Source organism: Staurois parvus, unplaced genomic scaffold (assembly GCF_062004578.1).
Source record: "Staurois parvus isolate SC_StPar_1 unplaced genomic scaffold, SC_StPar_1.0 ptg000263l, whole genome shotgun sequence".
Taxonomy (NCBI): Eukaryota; Metazoa; Chordata; class Amphibia; order Anura; family Ranidae; genus Staurois; species Staurois parvus.
Genome location: NW_028318059.1, coordinates 3,387,350 through 3,403,978, shown reverse-complemented (window position 1 = coordinate 3,403,978; position 16,629 = coordinate 3,387,350). Strand labels below are relative to the sequence as shown.

At 45.7% G+C, this 16,629-nt stretch overlaps 1 protein-coding gene across 1 annotated transcript in view; it reads left to right on the top strand.

The window, feature by feature from the left end:
* RAMP2 (receptor activity modifying protein 2) overlaps positions 1–16,629 on the top strand; it is a 404,185-nt gene that overhangs the window by 108,902 nt on the left and 278,654 nt on the right. The window lies entirely within an intron of this gene.

Genomic DNA, 16,629 nt, shown 5'->3' with positions numbered 1-16,629 from the left:
CAGCACCCTATGTCAAAAAATTTAACACACCAGCAGTGTGAAGAGACCTGAAAGTGGCACATGGCAGCAGAGTGTGGCGATGGAGACAGCAGCAATGGGAGGCCGTACAGGGACCCATGAGAGACTCTAGACTTGGCAGCAGCATGAGGAGGCGGTATATAGGGGCCCATGGCAGATTAGGGGCCTGGCAGCAGCTATGTGAGGCCCGTAATCTGCCTGCACCCTATGTCAAAAAATTTAACACACCAGCAGTGTGAAGAGACCTGAAAGTGGCACATGGCAGCAGAGTGTGGCGATGGAGACAGCAGCAATGGGAGGCCGTACAGGGACCATGACAGACTCTGGACTTGGCAGCAGCATGAGGAGGCGGTATATAGGGGCCCATGGCAGATTAGGGGCCTGGCAGCAGCTATGTGAGGCCCGTTATCTTGCAGCACCCTATGTCAAAAAATTTAACACACCAGCAGTGTGAAGAGACCTGAAAGTGGCACATGGCAGCAGAGTGTGGCGATGGAGACAGCAGCAATGGGAGGCCGTACAGGGACCCATGAGAGACTCTGGACCTGGCAGCAGCAGGAGGAGGCGGTATATAGGGGCCCATGGCAGATTAGGGGCCTGGCAGCAGCTATGTGAGGCCCGTAATCTGCCTGCACCCTATGTCAAAAAATTTAACACACCAGCAGTGTGAAGAGACCTGAAAGTGGCACATGGCAGCAGAGTGTGGCGATGGAGACAGCAGCAATGGGAGGCCGTACAGGGACCCATGACAGACTCTGAACTTGGCAGCAGCATGAGGAGGCGGTATATAGGGGCCCATGGCAGATTAGGGGCCTGGCAGCAGCTATAGGAGGCCCGTAATCTGCCAGCACCCTATGTCAAAAAATTTAACACACCAGCAGTGTGAAGAGACCTGAAAGTGGCACATGGCAGCAGAGTGTGGCGATGGAGACAGCAGCAATGGGAGGCCGTACAGGGACCATGACAGACTCTGGACTTGGCAGCAGCATGAGGAGGCGGTATATAGGGGCCCATGGCAGATTAGGGGCCTGGCAGCAGCTATGTGAGGCCCGTTATCTTGCAGCACCCTATGTCCAAAAATTTAACACACCAGCAGTGTGAAGAGACCTGAAAGTGGCACATGGCAGCAGAGTGTGGCGATGGAGACAGCAGCAATGGGAGGCCGTACAGGGACCCATGAGAGACTCTGGACCTGGCAGCAGCAGGAGGAGGTGGTATATAGGGGCCCATGGCAGATTAGGGGCCTGGCAGCAGCTATGTGAGGCCCGTAATCTGCCTGCACCCTATGTCAAAAAATTTAACACACCAGCAGTGTGAAGAGACCTGAAAGTGGCACATGGCAGCAGAGTGTGGCGATGGAGACAGCAGCAATGGGAGGCCGTACAGGGACCATGACAGACTCTGGACTTGGCAGCAGCATGAGGAGGCGGTATATAGGGGCCCATGGCAGATTAGGGGCCTGGCAGCAGCTATGTGAGGCCCGTTATCTTGCAGCACCCTATGTCAAAAAATTTAACACACCAGCAGTGTGAAGAGACCTGAAAGTGGCACATGGCAGCAGAGTGTGGCGATGGAGACAGCAGCAATGGGAGGCCGTACAGGGACCCATGAGAGACTCTGGACCTGGCAGCAGCAGGAGGAGGTGGTATATAGGGGCCCATGGCAGATTAGGGGCCTGGCAGCAGCTATGTGAGGCCCGTAATCTGCCTGCACCCTATGTCAAAAAATTTAACACACCAGCAGTGTGAAGAGACCTGAAAGTGGCACATGGCAGCAGAGTGTGGCGATGGAGACAGCAGCAATGGGAGGCCGTACAGGGACCCATGAGAGACTCTGGACCTGGCAGCAGCAGGAGGAGGCGGTATATAGGGGCCTATGGCAGATTAGGGGCCTGGCAGCAGCTATAGGAGGCCCGTAATCTGCCAGCACCCTATGTCAAAAAATTCAACACACCAGCAGTGTGAGGAGACCTGAAAGTGGCACATGTTTGAGGCATGATTCATGGCGGATTTAGTCAGTTGTGTCAGGAACTGGTGGTTTGAAATCCAGACTAATCCACGCCTGATTCATTTTCACAAACGTGAGTCTCTCCACACTTTGGGTGGACAGTCGTGTCCTCCGCGGAGTTACAATACCTCCTGCCGCACTAAACACGCGCTCCGATGCCACGCTACTGGCCGGGCATGACAGCCTTTCAAGGGCAAATTCAGCTAGTTGGGGCCAAAGGTCAAGTTTCGTTGCCCAGTAGTCAAGGGGATTGTCTACCTCGGTTGGCAGGGTGCTGTCCAAGTAGGCCCAAGCCTGTTGTTTGAGCTCCTGCTCCAGGTCCACCTGATGCTGCTGCTGCTGCTGCGGCTGGTTAGTAGTTTCCTCACTGCGCTGGTGAAGAAAGCTACTCATCATCGACTGCAGACTGAGGCAGCCGCTGCTGGTGGAGCTGCCACTGCTCCTACCACCCCACCCCTCCCCTGCTGCCATGCCAGCGGAACGCGAGCGCACAGGGCCCACAGTGTCTGAGGATGGACGTTGGCGCACAAAGGCAGAGACCAACTGACTACATAGGTGGTTTTTATAGTACGTAATTTTGGCCTCCCTCTCAGCAGGTGTGAAAAAGGCCACCATTTTGGACCGGTAGCGAGGGTCCAACAAGGTGGACAGCCAAAAGTCATCCCTCTGTCTGATGGTTATTATTCGGCTGTCGCTACGCAAGCAACCGAGCATGCTATGGGCCATTTGTGCCAAGGAATGCGAGGGACTCCCTGCCTCCATCTCCACAGCATACTGCCACGGTGCGTCTGGGTCCTCTGTCTCCTCCTCCTCCTCCTCTACCAGATGCTCCTGCTCCTCCACTCCTGTCCGCTGAGTGGAAAAACCACCCATTTCACTCAATAATTCCTGAGCACAAATGTCCTCCTCTACCTCCTCCTCTTCTTCCTGTCCTGCCCCCACAGGGGTCATGTGGCGTTGAGATCTGTGCGCCACGTCTACCGCACCCTGACCAGCCATTGTTAACAGCATTTGTTCCAGGACGTGCAACAGAGGAATGACGTCGTTCATCCCATAGTCCTGCCGACTCACGAATAGCGTGGCCTCCTCAAAGGGCCTGAGCAAGCGGCAGGTGTCACGCATGAGCTGCCAATGGCTGACATCTAAGTTACACAGGGGAGTACCTTTATCCGCTTGTAACATCAGGAAATCGGTGATGGCCTTTCGCTGCTCGTAAAGGCGGTCTAACATGTGTAGGGTTGAATTCCACCTTGTTGCAACGTCGCAGATCAGGCGATGCTGTGGAATTCCGTTCTGCCGCTGCAGCTCAATGAGGGTGTTCTTTGCGGTGTAGGAATGGCTGAAATGCATGCACAGTTTACGTGACATTTTAAGGATGTCTTGCAGTGGGATGGTGGATTTTAGGAACCGCTTGACAACCAGATTGAACACGTGAGCCATGCATGGCGCATGGCACAACCTTCCTTGACGCAGAGCAGACACCATGTTCTTTCCGTTGTCAGTCAACATGGTTCCGATTTTTAGTTTGCGCGGAGACAGCCATCTGTCGATTTCTCTGTTCATTACACTCAGCAGTTCCTCCCCTGTGTGACTACGTTCGCCAAGGCATACCAGGTGCAGCACAGCGTGACACCGTTGCGCCCTGCACATGTGATATGCCGGTCGGGTAATGGGACTTGGCACGGGGGTGGCGGCTGAGGACACGGCGGAAAAAGAGGTGGTAGAGGCGGACATGCTTGCTGGACCAAGGACGTGCAAACGTGGAGGCAAAAGCGTCGTGACCTGTCCAAGTTGCTGGTGCGGCTGTGCCGGCACCACGTTCACCCAGTGGGCCGTAAATGACATGTACTGTCCCTGACCGTAGTTACAGCTCCACACGTCGGCGCTGCCGTGCACTTTGGCAGAGACCGACATGCTCAAAGACTGGCCCACCATCTCTTCTACATGTGAATGCAGGGCTGGCACTGCCTTTTGGGCAAAGAAATGACGGCTTGGCACTCTCCACCGCGGCGCGGCACAAGCCATCATTTCTCGGAAAGGTGCTGAGTCCACCAGTTGGAAAGGGAGGGACTGCAGCACCAGCAACTTGGACAGGAGGACGTTCAGCTTTTGCACCGTCGGGTGCGTGCTCGCAAACTGTTGTCTCTTGGATACGGATTCCAAGAAAGACTGTTGACGGAATCCGAGAAGAGGAGTAGCAGGAGAAGGAGCATCTGAACGAGCGGAAGATGCCAATGAGCGACAACTCCCCTCAGCAGAGGTGTTGGAGCCTTGACTGGCTGATAGAGGGCGATTGACGACGTCGGGTGACGGAGCAAGTAACGGAGCGGGTGATGGAGCGGGGGCTGGGGCAGGCAGAACCGCCGTATGTTTATCACGGTTTTCCCAGGCCACCGAATGGTGACGCTGCATATGCTGACGCAACGCTGTAGTCCCAACATGGGCCCCCTGGCCACGCTTGCATTTCTGGCCACATAGTCGACATACGGCTACGTTTACTTCCTCGGGCGGCTTGAGGAAAAATTGCCACACCACCGAGTAGGAAACTTTGCCCCCGCTACTCTTCACTGGCTGACTGCTACTTCCTCCGTGCGCACCGGCACCACTACTGGCCGTGGTGGTAGGCTGCAGTGGAGCTGGTGCTCTACTCCATGGACGTTTGGCTCCACTGACACTGATGCGACCCTGCTGCTGTCTCCTGGGCAACCCACCGACTGTTTTGCTCGCTGCCAAGCTGCCACCCTCTTCTCCTGATGATGCGGAAGAAATTGCCTGATGACGACGAGGCTGCCAAGTGCGATCAACCTCCTCATCATCAAGTAGGGTCTCCGCCTCACTACTAGCCCCCTCGGCTGCGTCTGGGTCAGGAGACAGACCTGTCTCTAGACCGGCTACCGAGCCACTCTCCTCGCCAGTACTTGTTCGCTTGGCTGCTGAAAAGGCCGATGTCTCCCCCCGTTCCTGACCGCCCTCTGTTAGCTCTTCCTCACTGTACAGTGGGGCTGAGCCCACAGCATGCGATACTTCGCTTGGTGAGGGAACAGCAAAGGACAGGGGCAGGTAGAGGACACGTGATTTCAGTGGGCTTGGTCCCGGGCCATGCCAACTAACGGTTGTGTCTGACGTACCCACCGACCGTTGGCTGTAGGTGTCAGAGGTGACCTGGGAAGAGGAAGACGACCGAGCCAACCAATCAATGACGGCAGGGTTGTCGGTGGAGACACGACCGCTGGATGACACCGGGAGCACTGGCCTCTGGCTGCGAATACTGCTGCCTCGACCCCTTCCTCTGCTGCCACGTCTGCTCGCTCCTAAAACATTGCCTCCTCTGCCACTCCTCTGCATGTTGTCTGACATACTATTTAATTCAACGATTAGGTGTCCCTGAGTAACAATTCTCTGGCACTCAGTAACAATTCTGTCTGTCCCTGAGTATGAATTCTGTGGCCCTGAGTAACAATTGTGTGTCTGTGCAAGTAACAATTCTGTGTCTGTGCAAGTAACAATTTTGTGTCTGTGAGAGTAACAATTCTCTGGCACTCAGTAACAATTCTGTCTGTCCCTGAGTAACAATTCTCTGGCACTCAGTAACAATTCTGTCTGTCCCTGAGTAACAATTCTGTCTGTCCCTGAGTATGAATTCTGTGGCCCTGAGTAAGAATTCTCTGGCACTCAGTAACAATTCTGTCTGTCCCTGAGTATGAATTCTGTGGCCCTGAGTAACAATTGTGTGTCTGTGCAAGTAACAATTCTGTGTCTGTGCAAGTAACAATTTTGTGTCTGTGAGAGTAACAATTCTCTGGCACTCAGTAACAATTCTGTCTGTCCCTGAGTAACAATTCTCTGGCACTCAGTAACAATTCTGTCTGTCCCTGAGTATGAATTCTGTGGCCCTGAGTAACAATTCTGTCTCTGTGCGAGTAACAATTCTGTGTCTGTGCAAGTAACAATTTTGTGTCTGTGAGAGTAACAATTCTCTGGCACTCAGTAACAATTCTGTCTGTCCCTGAGTAACAATTCTCTGGCACTCAGTAACAATTCTGTCTGTCCCTGAGTAACAATTCTCTGGCACTCAGTAACAATTCTGTCTGTCCCTGAGTAACAATTCTCTGGCACTCAGTAACAATTGTGTGTCTGTGCAAGTAACAATTCTGTGTCTGTGCAAGTAACAATTTTGTGTCTGTGAGAGTAACAATTCTCTGGCACTCAGTAACAATTCTGTCTGTCCCTGAGTAACAATTCTCTGGCACTCAGTAACAATTCTGTCTGTCCCTGAGTATGAATTCTGTGGCCCTGAGTAACAATTCTGTCTCTGTGCGAGTAACAATTCTGTGTCTGTGCAAGTAACAATTTTGTGTCTGTGAGAGTAACAATTCTCTGGCACTCAGTAACAATTCTGTCTGTCCCTGAGTAACAATTCTATGGCACTCAGTAACAATTCTGTCTTCCCTGAGTAACAATTCTCTGGCACTCAGTAACAATTCTGTCTGTCCCTGAGTATGAATTCTGTGGCCCTGAGTAACAATTCTGTCTCTGTGCGAGTAACAATTCTGTGTCTGTGCAAGTAACAATTTTGTGTCTGTGAGAGTAACAATTCTCTGGCACTCAGTAACAATTCTGTCTGTCCCTGAGTAACAATTCTCTGGCACTCAGTAACAATTCTGTCTGTCCCTGAGTATGAATTCTGTGGCCCTGAGTAACAATTGTGTGTCTGTGCAAGTAACAATTCTGTGTCTGTGCAAGTAACAATTTTGTGTCTGTGAGAGTAACAATTCTCTGGCACTCAGTAACAATTCTGTCTGTCCCTGAGTAACAATTCTCTGGCACTCAGTAACAATTCTGTCTGTCCCTGAGTATGAATTCTGTGGCCCTGAGTAACAATTCTGTCTCTGTGCGAGTAACAATTCTGTGTCTGTGCAAGTAACAATTTTGTGTCTGTGAGAGTAACAATTCTCTGGCACTCAGTAACAATTCTGTCTGTCCCTGAGTAACAATTCTCTGGCACTCAGTAACAATTCTGTCTGTCCCTGAGTAACAATTCTCTGGCACTCAGTAACAATTCTGTCTGTCCCTGAGTAACAATTCTCTGGCACTCAGTAACAATTGTGTGTCTGTGCAAGTAACAATTCTGTGTCTGTGCAAGTAACAATTTTGTGTCTGTGAGAGTAACAATTCTCTGGCACTCAGTAACAATTCTGTCTGTCCCTGAGTAACAATTCTCTGGCACTCAGTAACAATTCTGTCTGTCCCTGAGTATGAATTCTGTGGCCCTGAGTAACAATTCTGTCTCTGTGCGAGTAACAATTCTGTGTCTGTGCAAGTAACAATTTTGTGTCTGTGAGAGTAACAATTCTCTGGCACTCAGTAACAATTCTGTCTGTCCCTGAGTAACAATTCTATGGCACTCAGTAACAATTCTGTCTTCCCTGAGTAACAATTCTCTGGCACTCAGTAACAATTCTGTCTGTCCCTGAGTATGAATTCTGTGGCCCTGAGTAACAATTCTGTCTCTGTGCGAGTAACAATTCTGTGTCTGTGCAAGTAACAATTTTGTGTCTGTGAGAGTAACAATTCTCTGGCACTCAGTAACAATTCTGTCTGTCCCTGAGTAACAATTCTCTGGCACTCAGTAACAATTCTGTCTGTCCCTGAGTATGAATTCTGTGGCCCTGAGTAACAATTGTGTGTCTGTGCAAGTAACAATTCTGTGTCTGTGCAAGTAACAATTTTGTGTCTGTGAGAGTAACAATTCTCTGGCACTCAGTAACAATTCTGTCTGTCCCTGAGTAACAATTCTCTGGCACTCAGTAACAATTCTGTCTGTCCCTGAGTAACAATTCTGTCTGTCCCTGAGTATGAATTCTGTGGCCCTGAGTAACAATTGTGTGTCTGTGCAAGTAACAATTCTGTGTCTGTGCAAGTAACAATTTTGTGTCTGTGAGAGTAACAATTCTCTGGCACTCAGTAACAATTCTGTCTGTCCCTGAGTAACAATTCTCTGGCACTCAGTAACAATTCTGTCTGTCCCTGAGTATGAATTCTGTGGCCCTGAGTAACAATTCTGTCTCTGTGCGAGTAACAATTCTGTGTCTGTGCAAGTAACAATTTTGTGTCTGTGAGAGTAACAATTCTCTGGCACTCAGTAACAATTCTGTCTGTCCCTGAGTAAGAATTCTCTGGCACTCAGTAACAATTCTGTCTGTCCCTGAGTAACAATTCTCTGGCACTCAGTAACAATTCTGTCTGTCCCTGAGTAACAATTCTGTCTGTCCCTGAGTATGAATTCTGTGGCCCTGAGTAAGAATTCTCTGGCACTCAGTAACAATTCTGTCTGTCCCTGAGTATGAATTCTGTGGCCCTGAGTAACAATTGTGTGTCTGTGCAAGTAACAATTCTGTGTCTGTGCAAGTAACAATTTTGTGTCTGTGAGAGTAACAATTCTCTGGCACTCAGTAACAATTCTGTCTGTCCCTGAGTAACAATTCTCTGGCACTCAGTAACAATTCTGTCTGTCCCTGAGTAACAATTCTCTGGCACTCAGTAACAATTCTGTCTGTCCCTGAGTAACAATTCTGTCTGTCCCTGAGAATGAATTCTGTGGCCCTGAGTAAGAATTCTCTGGCACTCAGTAACAATTCTGTCTGTCCCTGAGTAACAATTCTCTGGCACTCAGTAACAATTCTGTCTGTCCCTGAGTAAAAATTCTGTGGCCCTAATAACGTTTCTGTGGCCCTAAGTAACAATTCTCTGGCACTGAGTAACAATTCTGTCTGTCCCTGAGTATGAATTCTGTGGCCCTAACTAGCGTTTCTTTGTCCCTAAATAACGATTCTGTGGCCCTCATTAACAAGTCTGTGTCCCTGAGTAATGGTTCTCTGTCCCTAAGTAACTTCTCTCTGTCCCCAATTCTCGTTTCTGTGGCCCTAACTCTGTCCCTGTCCCTAGTACAGAGCGGTCTGCCTCTGTTCAATGACTGCAGGCAAATGAAGATTTCCAAAATGGCCGCTATATATACCTCGACCATTACACAGTGCTGGCTGGCTGGCTGCTGATTGGCTGATGCGATCACATGTCGTTGAGGAATGCATTATGGGGCAGCGCGCCTTGTCTGCGCGCCTTCCCCGACATCCCCGCTCCGTCGCCGCACATGTCAGCCGCCATTTTCGGAAAAATTTCGATTCGCGCGTCCGAATTAGGCTGTTTTTCGGATTCGGCACGAATCGAAATTTTTCCGAAATTCGACTCGAATTCCACTTCGGATACTTCGATTCGCTCATCTCTACTCAAGACCTTTCATTCACTATATCTAGTCTTCCACAGTACACATAACATGGAAGTGCAATTATTGTAGTAAATTTAAACTGCTAAATACCTTTTCTCATCAGCAGTTAGAGCAGTCTTGTGACTTCTATCAGTGTCCAACAGAGCACTGGTTAAAGCTTGTAGGAGGAGTTTCCTTTCTACTCTAGGAGGATGCAAAACCCCTGACCTCTGCCTGGACAGTGCTGATTGGCCCTGTGCTGATCACATGCACTCTTCCAAGAAAATAAAAACCCTCTTTAGCAATACACACTAAGCTGAACATGTGAAGAATGGCTACGGTTCAGTCTGCCTTATCAGGAGATAAGACTTGGACATTTGAACAAGAGGAGGAGAAGAGAAGACAGGATCAAACAACCTTTTTACACAATGCAGAGGATTAACCCCTTAGGTTCCACAGTAAGTATAACAAGCATGCTTTACTGCATACAGTATACAGACTGATTTTACTGTTGTGGGTTTAGTAACGCTTTAATAGTGAACTGCCATACTCTAATATTTTTCTTTTTCCTTTCATGAAAAATTGTTTTGTATGTTTCACAGGTTCATATTGACGTAGGTTTAAAAAGGATAAAGTTCACCTTTTAGACAAAAATAATAAATGCACTTTTTTTTTTTGCAGGTAAAATAATGTGCATTTATTATTTTTGTCTACAAGTGCCTGGAAAGCATTGCACCAGCGATCAGTAGATCACTGATGTCATGCAGCACTCCTGCAGACCTGTCATAATATCTGCTCGCCGTACGGGATGTACGAACAAGCAGATATTCTGACAGGAAGCTTCATTGAACTACCATGGCGCTCCACAGCCACCGCTAAGGCTGCCAGGACTTGAAGTTCATTCATTCATGGAAGTCCATGAATGAATGACGTGGCCGTGTGGGTGGAGCCCCGCATGGCCATGCTGTTTTCAAATTTGACAGATTTTGACAGACTTCTCCCTATCTTATCTGTGGGGGGGGGGGGGGGGGGGGGCAGTGGGCGGTGGCATTGGGAACATGTTACCTGTTCCACCCTAAAAACGGGTGGAACAGGTAACATGTTCCCAAAGGTGAACCTATCCTTTAATTCTCTGACTTTGAGAAGAGGTCGTAATGTTGCCATGTAACATTTGTATTCTAGTTATGCTAAAATAATTAACATGTCTACCCTTCTACAACAACATCAGTCTCTTGCTGTAGAATATGTCTGCTCTCCTAGCATCCTTCTGGTTCACCAGCTCTCTGTTCAATCAGCGCTCAGAAACACAGTATGCTGTCAGAAAAACTGAATCCAGTCTGCTAACAGGAAGAAATGTAGCAGTTCCAGTACTGGGCACTAGGGGGAAAAAATGAATCAGTTTCAACTGTAAATGTATATAAATAAAGAACCAGCGCCACGGAAATTATATAACACAGTAAGCTGCAAAACCTAGCCTATAAACTTATAGGATATATAAAACTTCAAAAAAATATAGGTTGCGCTTAAATACATGCAAAAGTATAACAAGAAAATAAATAACAAAACAATATTATAAATCAAAATAAAATCCAGCAAAAACGAAAAAGTCCAAAAGTTCAAATAATCAATAATGTCCAAAATAATTCATCACCAAGTAAATCCACCACCAAAAATGGTTAGATAGAACTCACCAGAGTAATATGCTGATTGTTGAAAAACAGATGATGTGCTGCAAAGTAGAAAATCCACTCCAAAGGTGATTTAGTATCCAAACTGAGAGATGATCAGACCGTCACTCAAAAGAAAAAAGCGAACAATCATGGTGCAGTATGTTTTAAAAAGCATCAAACTTTAATAAAGAAATGCACTTACAAGCAAGGTGTCCAGACTGACACCAGTGTAAAACGCATGTATAATGAATATAGGTGACTCAGACCCAGCCAAACATGCACATGCAACATGCGGACAAACCAGGAGTATTCTGAACCTCACATCCAAAGGCACCGCCCTAAGCTTTTCGTCATCGACGTCCTCACGGAGCGGATGATCCCCCGGACGAAGCTACGAAATCCCTGTAGCGCAACACGTTGGGGAGGGGCAGTGACGTCACCGCGCACTCTATCTACGATACGGCGAGTACTGAAGGTGTGTGGATACACACCCTTCGCTCTGTTTCAGCTGCAAGCTGTGGGATTTTGTTGATCTAAAGCGCAAATATATTATATAACATGTGAGTGCAATATGGAAGCACATTAAAGCTGTTTTACCCCTGGGATAAGACACTATATCTTTTATCCCTTTCTTGCATGAGACATACGAGGAATACAAAGGCAGAGAATTAAGGAGTGGATTAAAGGAGGGAGTATCCCTCACAGCCCTGCAGTCACACAGGTTTACAACATCATTGCAAAAATCTTATCTTCACACTGAAGGAGAGTATATCTGTCTAGGCTGGACATTCATTTGCACAGTTACACTTGGGACAATACTGCTGTTTTTCACAGTAGACTTTTTTATTTTTATTTTAATTTATTATCATTTTCTAACTATTTTCCAAATTATTACATTTTTATATTATATCATGAGTTTTTCTGAGGTTTACTAATGGAAGATTGATATGAGGATTGCACATATAGGGAACTGTTAATATGATAGTATCAATTTTTCACGGTTTAATTTTATTTATTTAATTAGTCACGTTATATCAATTAATTTCACTTGTATTAATTTATAAGCACCTTGCACTTTTTTTACACCTTTTGATGATATTAGAGCGTGGTAATTATTTAAATATTTTGTTGATAAATGCACATTACATGAGAGTGGGCTTATTAACCAGCGACCTAATACTCAAAATTTTATATTATACCTCGGTGGCTCACAAGTTAATTTGTTTGCATAGAGAAACAGTGTTTCCCTTTTGACTTTCTCACGAGTCTGTGGTACCACTCACATCCAGCACCACCTACAGTGGATAAAACAGACTGCACCTGCCTAGCCTACAAAAAGGTTACCAGAAAGAACATGCACCAATGGAAGGGGCACTAGACCAAATGATAAAGTCCAAATTGATTTATTGTTTTAAATTATAGAACAGCCTGCACATTTTTGGGGCCAGTAAAAAGAAAAAAAACAACTTCCCCTTCACCAGGGCTTCAGTTAAAATAAGAAACTTGAATGGACTCAAAATAGAGCTTTCCTGTATGAATCTATGTAGGGAAGCTAATTGCCGGATTAGGAGAGTTACTGAGCGGCAGCATCTGTGTGAACAATTAAGAGGAGAAACACTTCAGCCTAAGGCTGGCCATACATTATACAATTTTCTTGAGATTTTTGGTTTAGATTTACCAAAAACCATATAATAGGAGGTCATACCTAACAACGCTTTCAATTGTATCCAGTTAGGCAGGCTCTTGCACTACATAGTTGAAGGTAAATCTAAAGGAAATTGGGCAGAAATTGGACAGAAAATTGTATAGCGTATGGCCAGCCTAAGTCTCCCCACAGAAATCATAATCCTTCTCCTCCTCCTGTGCTTGCTGTGGCCTCAAAGGGGAAGTGTGTAGATAGCGTGAGTCCTGACTTGCAAGGAAGTCCTTCTCTTCTTCCTGTCTCACCTATCAGTCCATCACCCATGACAGATCACAGGTGTTGGACTCCCAGGGTAACAGCTGTAACATTCGTCAGTTTATCACGTGTACAACTGACCACGTCATATACGTCCTCACATGCCCGTGTAAGCTTCTATATGTTGGCCGAACCACACGCCCTCTATGCAAACGCATTCGGGAGCATAGAAGACTTAGAAGAGATGGTTGTGATAAGCATAGTGTCCCCAGGCACTTTTTGCACTATCATCAAAAGAATTTCAGTCTTTTTGAGGTCCTAGCATCGAACATATTTCAAAGGGTACATTTACTGATAACGAAAGACTATCCCGTTTATGTAAGAGAGATACTTTCTGGATCTACAAGTTAGGTTCTATGACCCCCAATGGTCTCAATGAGGATTTTGAAATCCATAGCATTATCTAGCAAGTATGACCAATAGTCCCCGGAACTAGGATCCTCCTGTTTTTTTCACTCAACCATTAAATATCAGTTACTCTCCTTTTCTTCTTCCTTTTCTCTATAAGGAGTTGTTACCTATTTATATGATATTCTGCTGCCCTTTCTACCTAGTACCTCGCCTTTTATATATTATATATATATATCTTTTTTTTTTTTTACTTTGTGTTTTCATATTTTATATATAAAAAGAACAAAAGTTTTTTTCATCCCCCTTAATATTTAACATTTATTTACTGATATTTATTTTATATACATTATTTTCTTTTAACACTTGTCTTTTAAACTTTTACTGTTACCACGTATATATTGCGTTCACTTAATTATGAATATATGTTACTACGCATCTATTGCGTTCACTCGATTATGAATATATGAGCTACCTATTTTGATACCCATACTGATTATACAATATTTCTTTTAGCAGTGCCTTTTATGCAGTCACTTTTACCTTCATATGCCAACCTCCCCCCCCTTCATCCATATACTCATAAAATACCTCACTATAAAACGCATTTTTTGACATAGATATAGCTTCCATGTACCAGTGATGTAATTTTTAACTTAGAGTTGTCCCACAAGAATGTTTTCCTTTTATTATTACATTAATTAAAAGATACAAGTATATAATGTCTTACAATAGTGTTATTATACATTTCACTCCATTAATTGCCACCACTTCCTATAACTTGCAATTTGCACTTTTAAATCTGTATTCAGCATTGCTTCATGACGAGCCATCTGCTCTTATTGACACCCCATCCCCTGCTAATTACACTCAGCCACAGCCTTCCCTCTAATGGTCTTCTATATAATGGCCGCCGGCCAGGGTTACCAGAGACTTGACATGTTTTGCGCAGTTGCACTTTGTCATCTTGGTAACCCTGCACACACTCCCAGCCGACTCTGCCTTCCGCCCTTTGCTTGCTGTGATGACGCCATGCGGGATGCCGGTACGTTGACACCACATGATTCGAAGCCAACAGGAGCGTTCTCTGATCTCAGCTCCCTTCAGAGCGGACAGGACGCCCATTGGAGTCAAATTGCTCACTTTAGGCTGGTGAAATTTTATTATATTTGCTACTTAGCCTCACTTAATAAAGACGCACCTTCATTAGGGTGCTTGACTGAGAGCATTTTCCACAGCGCCTATTCTTTTTCAGTTCTCTTCATCATGCAAATGATTAACAAGGCAGCAGTAGTAAGCTCATGATTAACTGTTCACATTTCCCCCTAGAGTGGCATCTCTGTGCTCATCTGTATGAGTTTCCCTTCTCTTCTTCCTGCAGCTCCACCACCTCCTCTTGCCTTTTGCTCACCTCTCAAAAAAAAAAAAAAAAAAAAAAAGAGGCAAAATGTGTCCTGTCTGCAGCATATCTACAACCACTGCTTTGGCTTGGATACAGAGGCCACTAGCCCCCTATTTCTGCATGGGAACTTCTGCCTGTCTCTGTAGACCTGTCAGATATGATGATAGTGTGGGGCTTATTCCCTACTTTTTTTCTTTTCTTTTTAAGAGCGGTATGGGGTGGTGGTGGGGGGCTTGGGTGCACTGTTAACTGTGGTGCTTTGATGGACTAAACCGCACCCAATAATCTGTGGTGCAGCATTGCAAACAAAAGGGCACCTGTTTTGGTAAAACCAACAGATTCAAGCTGCATTTGCTGCTGACCCTGTAAATAAAAGACTCACAAAATAAAACCCAAATAAAATAAAAGCTCAAACAAAGAACAGAACTCACAACCACTGAAAACACTACAAGCAATATAAAACCCTTTAGTTTATGAAAAAAGGAAATTAAGAAAAACCATGATTAAGCCTCGGTTCACACCAATTGGACTTGTCATGTGAGTTCCAAATCACATGACACGTAACACCCTGTTGTTGGCAATGAAACTGTTCAAATTGGTGCAAATCTGACAGAATCGCACTGATTTTGAAGAACATTCCTGCGCTATTTTTGGCGATTTCAGGTGTGACTTGCTTTGACATCTGTGCATGAAGTCACACAGATATCAGGCAAGTCACATATGAAATCGCACTCGTCTGCAACTTGTAAATCGTGCTACTTCAAATGAACTAGCATGATTTCAATGTCACATTTGGTGTGAACGGGGACTAAAGAAAATCAGAAAGGCCATCTCCCCCTCCCTCCATTACAAAAGGTGAGGGACAGCAGCAACACTGCAACAGAATCTGCCAACTGACAATGCAGGTGGGCTTACACCCCACTTTCCCTATTCATTCATTCATTGCAAAATATCAGTAGGAAATAGTGCAGCGTATAGTACTGTGTATATATATATAGCAATGAGTACTGTAAAGTACATAGCAGTAATAGAACATTACACTAACCAACTCTCTCTTCCTAAAACCAATGTCAGCTGTCCCTCACTAAACTTCCAACACCCTGACAAAGGGCTGCTGTGAAAGCAGCCTTTTATTTTGTGTGGATTGCAATCATTGCCCAGAGGTCAGGTGCAAGACTTTGGCCAATAATGGCTTAACAATGCATCAGGGATGTTCACTGGAGCAATGCCCACTGAATGTCTCAATCTTAGATTTGGACTGAACACTCAGCTCATCCCTAGTAATTCATATACAAATAGACTTTCTGCAGGAGCTCCTAAAGACAAAGCTTTGCAAGTCATAAGCTAATTGGAAAACAGGCTGTTATTTTGTGTGGACTGTAATCATTGCCCAGAGGTCAGGTGCAAGACTTTGGCCAATAATGGCTTAACAGTGCATTTTGGGATGTTCACTGGAGCAATGCCCACTGAATGTCTCAATCTTAGATTTGGACTGAACACTCAGCTCATCCCTAGTAATTCATATACAAATAGACTTTCTGCAGGAACTCCTAAAGACAAAGCGTTGCAAGTTATAAGCTAACTGGAAAACAGGCTTTTTTTTGTGTGTGGACTTCAATCGTTGACCGGAGGTCAGGTGCAAGACTTTGGCCAACAATGACTTAACAATGCATTTTGGGACATTCACTGGAGCAATGCCCACTGAATGTCTCAATCTTAGATTTGGACTGAACACTCAGCTCATCCCTAGAAATTCATATACAAATAGACTTTCTGCAGGAGTTAAGAGATTACCAAAGCTCTCGTCAAGTTCTACCTGGAACCCGATTTTCAACCGTTTGTCAGGTTTGCTGTCTGCCAGGCAGGAAGCGGAATAACCTGCATCATTATGAGCCTACACAAAAGCTTTATGATTTTACAAGATTATTAAAAAAATGTATGCAAAACATACAAGCACACATACAAT